Source organism: Opisthocomus hoazin, chromosome 1 (genome assembly GCF_030867145.1).
Source record: "Opisthocomus hoazin isolate bOpiHoa1 chromosome 1, bOpiHoa1.hap1, whole genome shotgun sequence".
NCBI lineage: Eukaryota > Metazoa > Chordata > Aves > Opisthocomiformes > Opisthocomidae > Opisthocomus > Opisthocomus hoazin.
In genome coordinates, this window is record NC_134414.1 from 34704336 (window position 1) to 34724214 (window position 19879).

Consider the following 19879-nt stretch of genomic DNA (forward strand, 5'->3'; position numbering starts at 1 on the left):
CTTTTTTTTTTTTTTTTTTTTTTAATAAATACAGCATCTTATAACATCCTTTTACTGCAGGGCTTAGGGATCACATTTTTCCAAGAGATGGCAGCTTGACCACAGTCAGTGAGTTACTAGATTGAAATCCAATACAGCAGTCAGGGCCACAGGAAGGTCCCACGGTGAGAAGGAGAAGTGAAAAAGTCAGTGAAAAGTGAAAAGGCAGTGAAAAAGTAGCTGGGGAAGGGACAAGGCTGGCTTGGGGAAGTGGCCCTGTGTGGGCAGCATCCTTTAGGTTTGCTTCTGCCCCGGCAGCCCTGGGCTTGCACAAGAGTTGTTCAGACATGATCCCCTTAATGCCTCTGTTTCTCCAAGCCCCTGCACCTCTAACCCCCTGCCCAGGGTTTACATGAGCTGTGTTTCTGAAATGGCTTTCCTCTGGTGACATCCTTGTTGAATGATATGGACTTTGCAATATGTGAGATGAGAGCGGCTGAGTCACATCTTTACTCTGCAGTCCCCAAAATGGGAAGCAGCCCAGGCCTAGATGCAAAAGCAAGATTTGCTTTTAGCTACCTGAAATAAGCCTTTTGACTTTGTGGTGTTTTACCTTGCCTATGGTGTTTTACCATGTGCTTTATACTGCCTTATGCCAGACCAAAGAGGGTTCAAGGCCATGACTTTACCACGTTTTTCCCAACCACATTATGCTGGGAAGCAGTGGAGAGAGGGGCCCACTGGAGCACTCCAGATGTGCAGGGCTGCTGCCCACATCCGTCACCGGCCTTATGGGCAGCTGAGATGGCCACCAAGACCTCTGGTGCCCAGCTGTGCTTCAGACACCGCATATGGCCAAGGAAGGGGAGCACCCTACCACCACGAACTGCAGGCTCCCAGCACAGCTCTGAGGACCACCTCCACCCCATAGACCGTGGGAAAATCCAGCACAAAACCAGCTTAATTCAAGTCTATTCAAAACGGTGGACGGCATCAGGAACTTCCTCTCCTTTTCTCAGCCCAGCTCGAAACTCCTGCCCTCACATAACCCTCCTTAGCAAGTTGTTCCCTTTAGCTTTAGCTGCAGCAGAGAGTTCACTCCTAAAGCTCCTGTTTTTTCCTTCCTAAAGGTAAATGTGGCTGGACTGTTTTGCATGCTCTCTGGGAAACTTTGGCTTCGGTTCAGCTCAGAAGGGCTCTGCAGTGCCTTGGCAAAGTGTCCCAAGGAGATGGAGCTCCTCGTGGGATCCGGTTGGGTTTTCTGCGTTTACATATTAATTTTACTGATTGTAATGTACTTTTATGGCCAAAAGGAACTGGAGCATGATTTTAGACAGAAATCACTCTTTATTTTTATTGTAACATTTATTTATTTATTTGTTGCAATAATTAGGGATTAATTATGATGGTTTGTCTGCTTCCAATTTTTTGTGCTCCTGTAACAACTTCCTTATGCAGAGGAAGCTATGGTGAAGCTCACTCTGAAGGGTACTGCAAAACTGCACAGTTATAGGATTTTTGATGTGCATTTTTATATTGCTTGGGTGACAGATCTGAACTGAGGATGAGTAATAGACATTCACTGTCCTTGAAATATCTGCCAGTGCTGAGCCCTTCACAAAGCTTCCTGCCAACTTCCCTCTCTTCTATCATTTCATTTGTTCCTTTGGTTTTTAATCCAAAAGTTGGTATTTGCACTGAGCTTTTGTAACAGAGTATGGTACAATATCATGAGTGCTTTCTGTGAGAAAAGTGAGATAAATGCAATCGCGGAATCACAGAATGGTTGAGGATGGAAGGGACCTCTGGAGGTCATCTGGTCCAGATGTAGTCCATGAAGCCTGGCTGACTGATAGACCAAAAGTGTGATCCTGTTCCTGCTCATGGCAGTGTAAGTCAGGAGTTAAAATTCCCTGTCAGCTCTAAGATGCAGACTCATGTTAAGCCTGAGTTGGTTTGTTTTGGCGAAGTGCTTGGACTGGGAGGCAAACCCCAGAATTCCCCAGAGGATCTCAGAAGTAATGCTTCACCTATACCCTGGTGATATGGACTTCCAGTTAGGATAGGACTGATTTGCCTTGTAAAATCTGAACTGTCATTTTGCGCAGCAAGTGCAGTATTACTGACTGACAGAGCCAGAGAAGCGCTCAGGCTGGGCGGGACCTCCGAAGCGCATCCCCACACCAAGCTCCTTGCCATCCGCAGACTTGATGTGGGTGCAGTCCACCCCCTTCTCCAGGCCACTGAGAGGTATCCCACAGGATGCTTACAGAACGTGGGAAGACACCCGAGCATGGGCATGAGGTCAGTCTGAAGTCAGCAGGTATGTCAGTGTAGGGAAAGAGAAAAACCAAGCCAGTATCTGAGGTAGACACAGCAGGCCGAGAGACCCCAGTTACCTGCACACGGCAACAGCACCCTCATCGATTGTTGGCAGCGGTGCCAAATCCTATTTTCCAGGTCATCAATCTTACCAGTCACTGTAAAACATTACATAACTCAGCTCTACTTGATATTCAGCCTGCATCACATCTCTGCAAGGCTTAAGCCAAAGATCTGGGCAGATTTTACAAAATCAGATCCAGCCTGTTAACGGGTGCCTCATGGTTCTGTTGATGTGGCTCAGTGCGTGCTGCTCCCCAGCCCTGCGACACTACACCTCATTCACATGTGCTGTGTGAGGTCCACCAGGCATCACCCTAAAAGCTTACTAAAACATGCTTCCAAGCTTAATGTGATGGGCTATCCAGTTAAATGTCTGAAAGAAGAAAATATATCCAGGTGAAGGAATGAGTTAGTTTTGATTGGAGTAGGTTTCTACAGCACTGAGCCTGTAGCAGGACCAGCACTGGCCAGCAGTTCCCCAGCCCACCCCTCCATCCTCTTCTGATGGGAGAAATGCACAGCCTGGGCTGAAGGACAAACAGGGAAGATATGCTCAAAGGAGGGGCTTGTCGCTTTGAAATCCATGTATAAGGCTGTGTGCCATGACAGTGCATTTCCCAGTGCAACCCTTAGGGCTGCCGCACAGCCCATGAGATCACTTTTTTGCTCTCTGAACCAGCTTTTGCTAAAATATCAACTCACATCCATTCCTGGTCCTTCACGTGACCCACAGTCCTCAGCACAATGTCACCCAACCACGCAGAGCTCTACAGTTCCCTGTATCTCTTCTCCACGTATTCCTATTTGGAAACTCTGCAAGAGGCAGAGGACAGGTTCAGGACTGGGCAGTCCAAAAGGTAAGAAAATGAGGACAGACATACTGGGCCAGACCAAAAGTCCATCTAAGCAGGACTTCCTATGATTTCTGGATGGAGGAGGCAGTCAACACATAGGAAAGTGTGCAAAAACGGGGTGGGAGGACAGTGTGCCTGCCCCTCGTGCAGCTTTCCAAAGGCAGAAGGTTTGCCCAGCAGGAGGCCGTAGGGAGCCTACTGCAGCTAACAACCACCTAAGACCATAAAAGTAAGAATAATCACAAATCTTCATACCCCTGTGTGCAAACTGCATTTCTGCCCTTTTTTCCCCAACCCGCCGTGTGGGTGTAACAACTAAAACCACCAAAATTGCTGCAAGTAAACCCTCCACAGAAATCACCATGGGGCTGCTAACGCAATTCTCTCCTGTGGGACCAGCTGGGCAAGGGGACCAGCCACACCTGACAGATGCGAGTCGCTTTGCCAAGGCACCGGTAGACGGCACGCAGATCTGGCAGGGATGAGGGTCACTGCCGGGCCTGCTTGGAATTTGGATCTGGCTCCTGTTCGCAAAATCTTTCCTGCCTGCTCCCTGCTAACATTTAATATCTGTGCAGTCCGTGCTCACAAACACTCTCAAGCCCTAGCCAGTCACCACAGGCTAACCCTGCATTTAAATGTTTGGGGAGAACAAATACCACGTTATGTGCTTGGGTAAGAAAAATCACTCTTTGCCTGAGTTGGTAAGACAGATGACTAGCTGGTATGAATCACAAATGTTACAGTCCAACACATAATTCCAGATTGCGAGCGGTGTTACAGCACATGGTTATGTTCCCTGATTTGATGGCTTATTTAACTAATCAGCACAGCAGGAGCAGTTCCTTTCAACTATTCCGATAAATGAGAGCTCTGTAATTTGCACATGCAGCTGTAATAGTTGTAATGCTTCATTCCTGCTGCGCTGCTTAGTTGCATAAACCATCTAGTCAGAATCAATACTTATTTACTGTACCTAATCAACACAGTTTGAATTACAAACATGCGGAATTTGCATATAAGCTGAGCCGCTGAGTTTTCCCTCAGGTACCGGTATCTGGGGGTTTCTTAATCCATTCAAAAGGGCAGGAGAAAAGGATGTAATAAGCGGTGGAATAACAAACAGCCCACGTGAAGGCTTTGTTAGCTCTTTTCATGCGAAACACAGGGATTTGACATTCATAACAAGAGGCTGCTGGAAACCGTGGAGGAAATCCACAAGAGCAGCCTCTCCTCTGCTGCAGAAACTTTGACTAGTAATTTCCAGGCAGCTGTCAATTACCAGCGGATGGGCTGATGGGCTGGAGCCAGAAGGAGCAGACGAAGGTCCGGATCTCATCACAAAGCCCCGTGGCATTCGCCAGCCCCGGGGGCAGACAGGGGCTGGTGAAAACCTCCGTGCCGCATCAGGGCTCGTATATCGCAGCCGGCGAGCCGGACTCCAAGAGGAGGCCTGATTTAGAAACGATCGATCATGTTCATTTCCTACCTGATATCTAATATACAGCAGCGATACTGCATCCCTACCTCAGGCACACGAGGCTTGCCACGTGTAACCACTCCTCTTCACACACCCTCAAGGCTGAGCTTTTGTGAATACTGATGCTAGCAGCAAACATCAGCTTAGGGGATGGTTGACCACCCACTCCATAGCCTCTTCTGGCATCCTCCTTAAGATTCTGGCCACAGTGTGCCCTGGGTGCTGATGGGGTGAGCTGTGCTGCAGGCAGGGAGGTCTCTGCTCTTGTGGGCAGAGAGGCTGCTGGGCTGGGTGGGAGGTGGGGTCTGCTGGACCAGCCAACCTGGCAGCCAGGATCTGCCTGCCTTCCCCTCACAATGCACACCTCAAAAGACCAAAATAGCACCATACCTTGTATCTATTTGAAAAGGAACTGGTCAGTTTATTTCCCAATATAATTTCCTCCTTGTATACAAAGTAGCAGAGGGGAGAGAGGGGAATTTGGAAAGAAAAAGGACTTCATCCTCAAAAAGATGTGTTTTTGAACTCCCAGTTCTCAAACAGTTTTGCCTTGTCATTTTTGGTTTTATTTCAATTCAAGATTAAAAAAAAAAAAAAAAGCCTGGAGGAATGCACAGCCAATTTGTCAGAAACATGTTTAATCAGAGAAGATGGAAGGCAAAATCTGGTGGTTGCTGTGAGCTCATGTGCCTTCACATGGTACATCTGGGGTTGTCTCCAGAGCTGGCTCCAGGCTTTGCAGTGGTCTACACAAAACTGGATTTTGCTGCCCAGAGGAGGAAGATGAAATGAGCTTGCCTGAGGAGGCAGGTTTTCTGCCCTGGCTGCCCTGGGTTGGTAGAAGACGCTGGAGTTATCTCTGCTAGTGTCCCAGCGTAGCCTCTGCCCTCTTCGGGAACAGCAGGGTGGGGATCTCTGCTTCTTAGGGTGTCCAATGCTTGGTGCCTCAGCCCTCAAGCTGAACACCCCACTTAGCCCACCTGCACTAAGCACAGGCACCCGGTCCTGTTTTCAATGCCCCAGCATGTCTGAGATGTCTGCTTGGGATGGCAGTGGTGACACGGGTCATGGGGCAGCAGCCAGGGGCAGGTCTGGTTCTTTGGGGCATCTCAAATGCTTACCTAATGAGCCCCAGATTTTAAGACAGGCATAAAAAGAAGACCTTTCCTGGCAGGGAAGTTGCTGAGTGTTGTATTCTTATGTTTGGAAAGCACCAAGACACATGGAAGGAGCACATGGACTCAAACCATCATATTAAATTAATTTGCTCCCCTACTCTCCCTGAAGCAGACTACCTGCTCTCTGCTCTCACTGCACCATAGAGCAAAATATCCCAGTACCACAATACCAGAATACCTTGAAAGCTACAGCTCTTTTGGCATCAACTTGCTTTATGAATCTCCCTCTTTAGTTTTTCCAGCAGTGCTAACGGAAATGTAGCAAACACGACAGCCTGCTGCTCTAGGCTTAGCAGGGTAACATGGCAGAGCCCCAAAAGCAGATTTACATGGCAAGTCCCTGTTAGGCATGAAGGCTTTAAATGGGGGCTACCCCAGCAGACAAAGGGCAATGCCCCTGATATCGGGGTGGGTTTTGTCCCCAAGCTACTGAAAGACTCGAGAAGGCAAAGGCATGGCCTCAAGTTGCATCAGGAAAAAGTTCTGTACTGAAAGAGTTGCAAAGCATTGGAACAGGCTGCCCAGGGAAGTGGTGGAGTCACCATCCCCGGAAGTGTTCAAAAAACGTGTAGATATGGCTCTTCAGGACATGGTTTAGAAGGCATGGTGATGATGGGTTGACGGTTGGACCTGATGATCTTAGAGGTCTTTTCCAACCTTAATGATTCTATGGCCTCTGCACCATGTGCTTTCCCCAGTAAACCACACTGAGACCTTTTTCCTAGCACGAAGTGAATTAGGGGAGCCTGTGAGCTCGGAAATCTGCGCTTGTAAGTCAAGTGCAACACTTCAGTGAGCAAACGTGAGTATCTTCCAGGAACAATTTTAAGATCAGCATGTAGAATACTATGTCCCAGGGTTAATTTTTGCCATTATTGGATTTTTTTAATAAAAGGTGTCCTGTGAGGTACCTGGAATGAGCCTTGCAACTCTCCCTGCCTGTGACTGCAGAGCATGCGCAATGTTGGACGTCTGCTCCAAAATCCAACAGAAACCCCTTCAAAGCCCACAGCATTGTAGCATTAATCGCACCATGGCACTTCTTTGCAGCACACTTTTCACAGCATCCCATAACCTGAACATGTCTCCTAGCTGGGCTTCATGGGATGCTGGACAAAAAAGAATAATTTGAGCGCTTCTCAGATCTTTGCTTGCTCTGGTACCCACAGTGTTTAAACCCTGGAATCAAAAGAAACAGATTTGACACAAGCCTGGATAGATATTGCACTAGCAACTGCTTTTTCAACTTTCTTGGATCCTCTGTGATGGCCTTTGCCCGAGTTTGAGGAAAAGCTCTTGGCGGGTTAAGAAAATTGAACCTCAGTACCACTTTGGACCTCAAAGAATTGCCTCCATTAGGATACAGGTGAACTGGTACAATCCAAGGCAGGCAGTTATCTTGGTGCAAAAACATGTTCCCCAGCAGACGTGCATCCCTACGAATGCACTTTTTCTCAGTACATGAGTATGGAGGAGACCTGCTCCGAGCTGCCCGGCAGTGTGGACGTGAAGCCTTCAATGCAGACAAGCAGGCGCGTGCCCCTTAGGTCCTCCCCATGCTCCTTATTTGCTGACGATCCTCTGCACTTGCAAGTTTCGCAGCATCGGGTTGCCCTGCAGCATGGTACAAATCGCTTGAAATGCGTTTGCATTTTGAGTTTGGCCCGGTGCACTTGGGTTTCAACTTTGCAATTTTGTCAGGGATTTTCTGTTCACAAAATCAGTGCACTGGAGCACTTGTCACCCTGTTCAGGTTGTGTGTGGAAGCTGGCAGAATAAGGCAGGTATTTACCCATAATTTTTTATTTCACTCAAATGTGTTTTCAGTCCTTATCTATTCTGTGTCCATGAGCATTTCAAATGACTGAGTCGAAGTGGATGTGCTGGTGTTAACTCTGGACTTGTTAACTGCCTTGGACTTTGCTGGGTACAGCCGAGATAGGGCTCTCAGAACACTTCCTCCAAGCCACGACAGAAAAATATAAAATATTAATGCACAATAGATATAATAATAAAGATATAATTCATATAAATTATATTGATAATATAAATAAATGCTATAAATACAAATATAAATAATGATATATAAGTAAATAATATAAATATAAAATAATACAATATAAAAAATAACAAGGTCTGACCATTCCTCTGCTGCTTATGATACCATATGGAAACAGGTCTGGATAAAGCTGCAGTTTAAACTGAGGCTCATTCAATTAAGTCTTAGTTTTCTAAAACTCCCTGATCCTCTTGTTCTGTTTGCTCCTAGTGGGACAATCATCCCTCTCCCTCTGTCAATCCTCAAGCCATTTTCCCAATGAGTAGCGCTACACTCATCACAACAGGGAATGGGAAAAACCCCCTTGACCAAACTTACCGGCACAGCCCAGGTTCCCTGTAGGACATCAAGTGCTTGCTGGGAGCAGTTGGCTCCATCCCTTAAGGAGCCATCCCAGGCGGAGTAGAGCGAATGTGAGCCATGAATAAATCAAAAAATACATCCTTTAGAATAAATAAGGAAATACGGAAAAAATAAATGAATAAATTATCAAAATGCAGAGGGCAATCTTCTCCACTGAGTTCCCGGTGGCTGCGGTGCCTGACCTGCCCAGGTTTGCAGCAGACCGAGGTGGGGGGCTGGGAGCAAAGGACGCTTTTTGGGTCCGTGGGTGTTTGTTGGTGTGAACCCCACCGATGGGGCCAGCACTAACCAGCAGAGGGCAATGCCAATATGTATTTTACACATGCTTAAATGCACAGAGGACTTCTTGCTCCCAAGCACAGCAGAGTGTAGAGAGGACGGCTGCTGGAACATGACCTGACCAGCACTGGCAAAGCAATTTTCTCAGCCCCGATCCTGTTTCCCAGCTCCTCAAGGCCATGATCGTGCAGTGAAGCAAAGCTCTCAGCAAAGGCAGCTGCCCCCATCCCCTGCCCCTTTCACCCTGGCATGGTGCCTTTATCAAAGTGTATGTATGATGGCTTCTTTGTGCAGCTGTCCATCCTGCATGTTAGCTGGCTTGTTGTGATCATGATAAGAAAAGCACTCAGACTCTGCAAAGTATCACTTAAAATGCTATTTATTAGGCCTAATAGTATAAAGAAAGAGAGAATGGTATAAATAACCTAACATCCCTTTAGATGCCGAGAACCCCAAGTGTCCAGCATCAAACTGGCCTCCTATCAGGGTGCAGCACAGCATGCACACCCTGTCTGTGGAAAGGGTTACCCCACTTTGGTCATTCAAGCTATTTGAGGATTTTCTTACAAGAAAACAACTCTGTTCATCACTTCCCCTGCCCAGACAGGCTGTTCACATGAGAACTTGTTGCTGCACTGTTAGATAAAGGCAAGGCCACGCAGGTGGCATAATCGTGGTACTGAGTGGGAGCTGCCTGTGGGATCCTCCTTTGCAATGGCCTGGCTGAGTCTGCCCTGTACTGATGGAGATGGGCAGCGCGGTGCAGCCCGGGAACCAGCTGAGACGTGGAGCCTGCCTACACAGGCATGCTGTTATGTGGATCACCATCTCTTCCCGTCGGGATCACTACAGGCACTGTCTCCTCTTTCCCTGGTCTCCAGAGGAATAGTCATGACATTGGTTCTTGGGTTTACCCTGCAGCTTCAGATACAGACAGCTGAAAAGTAAAAACCAAAAGGAAAAATCAAAGCATTTAACAATGTTTTCATCTTTTTTTTTTTTTTTTTCCCCCACAACAAAAGCCACTGGTACACTGGTCCCAGTTTTTAAATAGCTGTTTTCCCTCCTGACAAAGCAGAAATGTTATCAGTCTGAAAGATACTCCATTTTTATCTCACATTTCTGCCAATAATAATGTATGTACATATATTTATTTCTATGTCTCTATTCATGACAGGCGAGAAAGCAATTCTGGCATGAATATACTTGTTCACATGCTGAATCCCCATTTGCTTGAATAAAGTTCCCTGTCCAGACATCTGTCTACCCATCCATCCAACTACTCATCCATCCGCACAAGCAGAAAACCCCATAAAAATATTTGCAGAAAAACAACCAAAAAGGGGTACAGTTGCAACTGTACTAAACTGTAGGTAATAGAGCACCCTATTTTTAGGGGGTTTTTGACAACTCATCCCTCTCTGATTTACTTTGTACTGCCAGTATATTTATGATGGGAAAACAATATGAAGCAAACATGTAGTTGTTGGCCAAGTAGTTGTTTTAAAAAGCTCTGGCTTAGTGTTGCTGTTTGCCTTCTGAAATCATAGAATCATAGACTATTAGAAAACAGTCAGAAAAAATAACTTGGAGAGAAATTCTGCAGAAATCTTTCATCTGGTTTGTTTTTTTCAAGCAAGTGTATTAAATACCAGGAAGAGAGTTCTTTCTAACAGAAGTCATGCAGGTAAGAAATCCAGATTAAGTTTTGATCACAGATAAAAGACTAATCTTTTCACTGCTCTTATGGCTTGGTGGCTGTATCCAAAGGTGGCTGAACTTCCCCCAGTACACTGCTGGACCACATTGAAGAGCCCAGGGTTTGGAAATTATATGTGCCTGTCCATCAGTTCTTCCATCGTTGTTGAAATTTGTTGAGTTTTCTAGCATCATTATAGAATTTTTGTCCGAACCCAAGCTTGTGACAATGAAGAAGATGAAACTGTGGGCCAAGTGAGAAAAAAGCGTATCTTGATGACAAGATGCATTGCTCAGAGTTCCTCAGGATGTGTGTCATTAGGATTAACATGGCGCTAGCAAACGTTGGAGGGAAGAGCTCTGCAGTAATGCTCACATGGATGATCTGGTTAAATCTTCTGGCTGCAACTTCTGTGATCCTTCAGTAGTCAGAAATAGATGCAGGAGATATTACATAAAATTAAGTCGGAGGCTGGTAAATTAGCATATCTGAGGAAAAACACTGAAATAAGACTCTGCACATTTACTCCTTCATGTGGTTTCGGCACCACAGGCCAGTAGATCTTACTGTGAAGAAATTAAAGATGTGTCTTTTCTTTCCACTTGACCCACATTTCCTTTTGCCTGACTGGCTGTAAGTTTGTGATAAAATACCCCAAGAACACAGAAACAGTGCTAAATAAATGATGTTGTTATAAAATTGTCCATTTCTGCAGCATCCTTTGCCTTCTCCCATGCTTCCCTGCTTGCATCATAATTCCTTAGCCTCGCCTTCCCCAAAAGCCACCTCCCTGCTCTTCCAGCAGCTCTCCAGCTTCTTCCAGCAGCACTGAAAGCTTTTTTCCCTTTGAGTGGTATTTGCTTCTCCCTTGGGTCCAGCAGGACCGCGAGGAAGGGTGTGATAAACAGCAAGTGAGGGAGCTTGGTGGTGGGAATTTCCTCCTTCATCAGCTCCTCTGAAGCCTCTGCTGGGAGGTTATTTGGCTGGGCCAAGCACAGCAGTGTTTGGAGGCATAAGACTCCGCAGAAGGGATCTTCCACCTTGTTTAGGCCTAATATCACAGTGACTGTCCCTACCAAAATCAGCACGGTCCATGACATAAGACAATCCTGAGCTTGTGCTGGTCCCTTGTCCTAACAGTGACCCAGGATGTTTTCCATTATTTATTCCTGATAAACCAAAGCCATTGAGTTATTGATACCTGTATTAGAAGGAAGTGTTTCGATTCCCTCATGGCTTTGATACTATCGTTAATTTAGAGGTCGCTTCATGCGCTGTGTGACAGCTGTAAGCATTGATTCTGCTGGTCCCCAAGGACTGTGACCTGCCCTGCGCTGCTCTGGCTTAGGTCTTCTCATTATTTGAGGGAGGACAGTTCATCTGTTGAAGCTCTGGCACAAATATACATAAGAAGGAAAGCAGAAAAACCTGTATGTGATTAGACTACAGCATCTTTGGTGTTAACTTTCTGACTGTAGCACTTTTCAATACATGTACCTTATGTTGCCACTCAAAAGATGTGTTAAACACTGTGGACGAAATAATTTTACAGGGGACTACAACTTGTTCTTTAAGTTAGAGAAATGGACTAGTCAGGATATAAAAATGGAACATGGTTAGCTAACACAAGGAAAGCCAGTTCCCTGGCAGTTCCCAATATTTCCAGGGCAATTTAGGGTATGCACACTGCAGAACCTGGCAGTGGGGAGAAAACAGACACCTTACATTTCCTTCCATGCCTTTCATCTTCCAATAGTGATGATGAACTCTGGCCAAAGCAGTTGTTTGGGAATTTATGATCAGTCAAGGTTATTGGGCCTTGGCCTGAGGTCAGCAGGTGTCTAGGAGGTTATTAATCTCTATGAAATGCTCTGCATCTATTTTATTACTGTCTAAATGATGAGTATCTGTGAATTACAAGAGTGTCATTGTCGTATATCAAGTGGTTCAAGGTTGGTAAATCTGAAACTAATTAACAGAGGCAAATCTGAAACAAATTAACAGAGGCAAACTGAGCTCTAATTAGAAGTTTGTTCCTATTCACCTGTACCTTGTTTTTTCTATTGTAGAGCTGGTGTTTGGGCTGAACTGAAAGCCCGTGTTAAATAAAGCTTGCAATGCTTTTCAGAAAGAAGAAAAAATATGCTGAAAAATGCAATATACAATTATCTTCTGCGATGCAGTTTATTACACATGGTCCTCATATCTGAGATACACTTTATATTGGCAGCATGAGTCTTGGAGGATGGGTGAGGCATAAAGATAGGGAAAAAAAACAGTGAAAGAGGGAGTGTGATTTACATAGCTCTAATCTTCAGCAAAAGAGAAAATAAACATGAAATGAAACAGTTTTTTAATAGATAATGCACTCTCAGTAGCAAATAAAGCTGTTCTGAGAATTCTTAACTTTATGTTAAATTGGGCACAATGGCCAAAGTGATATTTACAAGATGATTTAAAGGGGAAAAAAAGAACTAATGTGTAAGTGAAACTGCTGTGACCCACAAGTGTGACTAAAATGAAAAGTCCAGTACACCTCTCAGGAAAAAGCTAAGGCAGTATTGTATATGCAATGTACTTATGGCCCTAAACTGAGAAATCAGTACGAAATTTCCCAACATTGGGTGTAAAAGTTTGCCTGAGCCGCCCCTCTGCAGGGCGCCTTTTCCCTGTGCAGGGCTGTGTGTGCACGCTGGACTGGACGCATGGAGCAATTTTGGCAACCAAGATACCACTGACCTCTGCTGGGAGGAATCAGATGTGTTCAGCTTTTGCCCTGTGCTGCTCAGATGCGGTGGAGATTCCTCTGGCAGGGGCAGACACTTGTGTGTGTGTATATATATATATATATATATGTATATATATATAACACGTATATGCACACCAATGTGCAGCAGCATGCACCTCCCATCCGTGCTGTCACTGCAATTTCCCCGGTGGCCAAGCAGTGCAAAACAGTAAAACCCATTCCAGTACTTATAAAAAGAAATTTTCTTCGCTGTGAGGAAGACTTAGACCTCCTAACAGAAAGCATCCCTACCAGTTTCCTGTAGGATGTAGCATGTACAAGATTCAGGTATCTTTGGGCTTCTAGGAATTGACAGGGGGAGGCTGGGGTCCTAAAGACCTGACTTGTAACCGATGCAACTGAAAAGCAAAAGTGTTTCTGATGGCTGGCACATCTTCCAGGTGGTTTTTAATGAACACATTGCAAATGCACTCAGCATGACCAATACAGTTTCACATAAGCAACGGTCTAAACTGGCAATGCACAAAGTATGTAGGGAAGAGAGACAGACTGTGCAAATAAAAGAGCTCAAATAAAGAAGCAATGTAAAGGAATCATCATCTTTCCCATTCAAATAGTGCTAGCACTGAATCACTTTGCAAGTAAAGAAAAAAGACCTTTCTCTTCATGCTATCCAGTGGAGGCATGTCCCATCAGTGGCTCAGAGAAGAACACAAGCTGGAAACAGTCCATTGGAGAAAGTATTTAGAAGGGAAGAGTCAGAGCTTATAAGCTGAATTAATTTGTTCACTTGTAATGAGTGGCATGAAATAATGACTGTAGAGCAAAATACAGATCAGATTACCCTGTAATGGAATTGCAAAGGAAAATCAAAATACCACATGAAATTTTGTTCAATAATAGCTCAGGCTGAAAGTGGTACTGGCCATACAATTGGCAGCTCACAGAACAGGACTACATCTGAGGTCTGCTTTGTCCATGAAGCAAAGTCAGTTTATGATGGAGCAAGAAATCATTCAGATTGAACAAAAAATTTTGATGAGAAGGATTTATTCCCTTACTGAAATATTCTAGCAGCATTCCAGCTATCTGTCTGTTACAGGAATTTATTGCCATAAGGACACAAGATGAATCAGGTGTTAAGACTGGAGATAGCAATGAAAAGACTGATCTTGATTATATTAAAAAAAATGATGAGATTTAATGAGACAAGATTTAGTGTGCTTGAAGCAGAGAAAAAAGTCCAGATTACAAATCAGAGAGAAGAACATGGAGTTGTCCACAGTGATAGAAGATGTGGAAAAGGGCAAAGGGAAAAGATCTGGGTTTCATCTTAAAGAACTTGCATTGGGATGGTGGATGGATATGCAAAAGCAAATGTCAAAGGAATTGAATGCAAAGCTGAGAAGGAGAAGTTGAGCTGAGTTTGAGGCTTGGCCAGAGAAACAGTATCTGAAACTCCGGGAGAAGATACAGTTGCCATTAGGGAAAATGCAAGAGGAGAAAATAGAGAAATGAGAGGACAAATCAGGAGGGAGGAAAAATCTGTAAATACGCAGTGAGAAGGAAGGATACAGCCATTAAAGGAGAGGAGGAAGCCCAGTGGTTTTTTTCTGTTCTAGCCATTCAGATGATCAGGCAATGTCTTCACCTAACATGTTTCTTAAATATGGAGACGAGCTGTTAGAAACAGAGAACACCAAGGAGAAAGGGCCAGAGTGGAAAAAAAAAATAAAAATGGTGAGGCTGTACCTCAAAGAGGAGAAGGAGTTAGTCCCATTTTTAGACAGCAAATAATGAAGGCACCAGTTGGGAAACATTACTAATCAGCCAAGGTTAGTTAGCTGTGCTAACCGAAACTTCCATGTGACCTTCAGCTGTACCCTCATGCAAGCCTGTTTGGCATCCTCCAACTGGGAGGTGGCAGAAGAGACAACTGTGGCAAGCCCCACATGAAACAGGAAAACCACATCCTCTGTTCTGTATAGTGAGAAACGGCAGCGGGCTGTTTCTGTTCCCTTCAGGCTGTATGGGTTTTTTTAAAGCAGCTCAGCCTTTGATGAAAAAAAGCCATTGGAGGCTGTCATCTTGTCCATCCCAGCTGCAATGGCCATCCAGCTGCTGTAAGCCTCCTGCTTCCACCTCTTGGTGGGTAACATGGGTCTATGCTCAGGTGGCAGGACAAGGTCTTTCTCCTAGTTGTCTCACCTAAACCCAAACTATGCTTCAATATCTTTATACTTTTTCAGTGATTTTTTACTTATCCAAGCGAAAAGACATTCACTTTAATCCTCTCACTGCTTCAAATTGCTGTGTAAATACTTTGGCCCATCCTTTCTGACTCTGAAGGTCTTTTAAGCACGGTCACAGAGGCAGTTAAACACAAGACTATCTGTCCTTACCCAGGCCAGACTGTGGTACTTTTTTACCATGTACATTTTTGTCCTATCCCATACTAAATGCATCTTGAGAGAGATTTGCATGGCCTCTGTGGCCTGTCCCAGTGCATGCTCCTGGGAGCTTGTAAGTCCTTACGAGCACCCTGAATGAGACAAGAATGGATTTGCTATGTGAGCTCGTCCGAGTCAGAACTCAGCCATACAGAAAGTCACTGGATGAAAGGCATTCTGCCGAAACCAGATCCACATAAAAATCTCCCACCGGATACTGACTGTGCCAATATACTGCTCTAATCCCCACTGTTGGGTGGTAATTATGAAGCAAGGCAACTAGCACAAAGTACTGGGATCAAAATTTCAGCACAAAGCCTAAGGCTCATGAAAGCACAAAGTCCGATATTACTGTACAGCCACTATTATGCTTATTAATAACAGACACTAGCAAGGGAGGAAGATGAGTGTGGCAAAAGTTATTTTAGATTTGTTTATTTGATTACCAGGAATAAAGTATGGATAAAAGCAATAAGAACTTTGTACAGGCAGAGCTGAGTAGGTTGTACTCATCAATATTAAAGTAATTACTTATACATGCTTAATATCAACGATTTGTTACAGTGAGTGAAATATAAACTGTGACTACATTGCTACTACGTGCTTATCTTGTAAAGCAACTAGGAAGGATCCTGGATAGTCAAATGCCAAACTCTCTTTTCAGTCTTTGTCTTAAGAGTTCATAGCTGAATTTACCAACCTGATTTGGTGGATTTCAGTCTGGGAAGGAGACAAATAAAATGCTCTTGACTGGGTGTCTTCTGGGTTGATTGGAGGTGCTGCTGATATTGGTTAAATTCTTCTGAAAACTCTGAGGTTGAAGTCACAGTTTGCAAATTTCTTTGTGATTTAAATATCTGGGGTGGGATCCAGGTCCATCTTAGATTCCTCTGTGTAGATGTCCATGCTACCAGCTCCAACCATGTGCAGGAGTCACCTGGTACCATCTGAGATGCCCTGTGGTCCCATGACAGATATGACACAGTAATTACAGTAGACCCATGCCCCGGTAAGCCAGGCAGGATAGCCTGTATCATTTAAAATGACACCAGGTTGACACCGCAAATGACGCCATAGGGATGTTTGGACAACTGAAACCCAGTTCCGTGTCAATACGGAAAGCCAGAGGAGCCTAATGAGTCACTGAGCTGACCAGTTGTGGGAGGGGAGTCTCTGCATCCATCAGGTCTGCTGCCATTTGGGATGCCCTTGGATATCCCAGGACTCATTGTCATGTCTATTAGCTCCATGACAATGTTGAAGGACCTCTGAGTGGCACTAGAGCCCTACATGTGAGTGACTAAATTGAGCCTTGAATTACCACTGTTGGAAATTTAGACCTCTCACTGACCTGGAGACACTGTCGCCTGGTTGTGTTAATGATCTGTATCCTGCCCAAGCTGTGTATGAGGGTAGCAGAGCACTGAGCGTGTGTGGACCTGTTGAGAAAGGGGTTTCCCTGTCCCCTGAGATCTGTCAATCCCACATGACAGCTTGATCACCTGCAGGTGAGCACCATCAGCCTTGTTTGGGAATGGGCATGTGCTTAGGAGACTTTTCTACTGCCAGCGAAAAGCCTCTGGCAGACCAGGTTTGTCCCCTGCCTTTCCTAGATGTGGTAGTTCAGAGCCGGCCATGCAGTAAGAAGCGAAAAAAATGTTTGTGACAAAACGTTTGCCTGACAGCTTTTTCGTAGGTTCCTCAGGCTTCCCTCAGCTCAGTCCGTGTGGGTGGTAGGTGCCCAGGGAAATGGCTGGCTGCAGCTGCAGTGCCCGACCATGCCCATGGTGCAGCTTGCTGTGCTGTGTTCTTTCCATCCCTTGTGACTGGCGATGCACTTGCCTGGTGTAAATAGGTAGTGTGGACATTTATATGAGTTTGCTCAGCACCTAGAAAATCCCAGTATATAAGCAAAGGTGGCTGTTTTGTGGTAAAACCCTGTCTCATATGCCTCGTGGCCCTCTCAGAAATGAGGGAGGCAGCTGACACAACACCGAGCCCCTCCAGGACAGCAAATTTGCAGCAGCTTTTCAACTCTGATGTCACTTCATCTGTCAGGTGTGGTATGATCTGGAGCTGTGAATTCCTTAGCATATAGCAATTTTTCAAGTTAATGATCAAGTAAATTATCAAGTATCCTGTTCATAATAGGTGGAGAACTTAGCTGGGTTTAAGTACCTATAGCAAAAGCTTTAGATAGTTACATATATCTCTGTATATCTATCTATCGCAAAAGCTCATTTGGACATTTTGGTTTTGCTAGTGCCTGGTTTGCTTCTTTTATACAACTGAGATGTTTCCTTGGAAGGTTAATGCTTCTTAATCCTGCTTTATAAATTGAATTTGGGAGTCTTCATTGTATGTATTTCCAGGGCATGTATATGTGTATGCACAGGTGTGGCAAAAGAAAAAGAGAGAAAAACAGCTGTGAGGCTAATATACAAACATTTCTAAGAACCAGGGAGTTCTCCTTTTAAGAAGATATTATTGATTACTCCCTTTGTTTAGACCACAGACAAATTATTCTTTTGAATTCTTGAGCTTTGCTCCTAGGTAGGTGGGTAGGTCTCTGTAAACCGGAACATACAGAGACATGCTGAATGGGTGAGGTACATGGAGATGTGTCTGACTCCAACAAGACACCACAAATAAAGAAAAAACCCACACTTTGAGCTGTCACTCGTGAGACCTTTGTTCTGTGTGCATATGTGTACGCGTGAGTATGTGTGTGTGTGTGTGTGTGTGTGTGTGCTGGGGAGCAAGGGAAGGATTTGAGATGTTGCCACACCACCTCTGTGGAGAAACCCTTCCAGGCTTCCTTCACATACCAAATTGAGGGGCATCCCCAAATAAGCAGGAACACATCCTGACTTTCCACCCTTAAGTTCTTTACCAGAAAATCACTTTTCCTTGTACTGTGGGAAAACAAGATGTTTTATACTAGGAAGAAACAATGAATCTCTGTTTTTCCCATGGCACCTACAGATTCCTGTACCCAGGAATGTTCGCCTGTTCCCAGTGCAAAAATCCCACACCGTTCTGCAACCCTTATGATACCAGTATGTTGATGGTCTAGCTGGCAGGACAGGTGACTGCCCAACCTCTCCTGCAGCCTTTTGCTCTATGGAGCAGTGACTCTGGGTGTCCCTTGTCTCCTCAATGCCATTATAAAACCTGCATGCCTTTAGTATAAAGACCTACATCTTTAATACCTTCACTCCCCATTGTCAAATGTGGTCAAGACTGGCTTGCATATTCAGAAGCTAGTGCAGAGAATGACAGGCTGATGATATGGTCATTTAACTTCGTTTCTGTTGTGAAGCAGGATAAAAATATACATGACAGCAAGCACTTACTAGGCTGAGAGTCCTGGGGAAAAAGAGTGCTGGTGGTACAGTCAGGGCAGAAAAAAATATCTCAAAAGGGGTTGCTGGGGGTTCTCCCATTACCAGCTGCAGCTGTATCAGATGCCTTCTTTATCTCTCTCCTTCCTCTGTTAGGTGAGGTTCAAACACTGGATCATCTTTCACAAGAGGTTCCAGCTGGCGAGCACCCAATGAGTATCCTCAAAATCCTTAGACTGTGAGCAGGTAACAGGAGTAACCTATGAGCAGCTGAGGACTTCTACTTCACCTTTGTCTCCTAACATGCTCCTCCTGCTCCTCCCTCCTCCAGGGCTGCATTCCAATGCAACCTTGCTGATAAAGGTCTCTGAAATCTCGGTTGTTCATCTCAGGACAGAAAGTCTGCTATGCTGGGTGCTCTGGCTGTGGAGGTGTCTAGAGCTAGGCAGAGGGAGAGAAGACAGCTCAAATACTGGAAGGAGCAGGCTGTGGGTAGCGGGATTTGTCGGTGATAGCCAATGATCCATTGCCGTATACATTTAAGCTGTAGATAGATCTTCCTTGCAGAGTTTATTTGCATATGGCTGAAAGTACCAGAACAAAATGACCCCAAAGGGACAGTAACAGTCCATTTCTCCTCTCCATTCACTTAGTTTTCTGTTGAAGATTCTTTATTCGCCTGAGTGCTTTCCCAGTTATTGCCCTATTAAAAAAATCCAACACTAATAAGTTGAAAAGTATGCCTTCTCTTTCCAGAAACTCGTCAGCAGCTCTCATGTTGGCTCCACCTGGCAATGGCTGATGCAGCTAACCCTAATGTCCTGCAGGCAAGGTCAAGGCAGCAGCGCCGTGGATTGCCTTTGATCCTTACTGTTGGGTCTCCTTTGCCTGTTCAGCCCCTTTCCCTTGTGCCTGACCCCCATGTTCAGTCCAGTTCTGCTGCGTTGTTTCAGGAGCTCTGAGATAGCAATGAATGGCTCCCAAAGGGCAGCTGAAGGACCTCAGCCATGGACACATGCCAGCTAGTTGGGGATTTCCAAGCCAGCAGTCAGGTTCCCCT

At 45.1% G+C, this 19879-nt stretch overlaps 1 protein-coding gene across 1 annotated transcript in view; it reads right to left on the reverse strand.

Moving 5' to 3' along the window:
- Window positions 1-9013: 9013 nt before the first annotated feature.
- The window catches only part of CYSLTR2 (cysteinyl leukotriene receptor 2), a 55008-nt gene continuing 44142 nt past the window's right edge, over window positions 9014-19879 (reverse strand). The window contains exon 2 of the transcript XR_012764092.1: window positions 9014-9514. The gene's annotated coding sequence lies outside the window, so the exon portion shown is untranslated. The remainder of the gene's footprint in view (window positions 9515-19879) is intronic.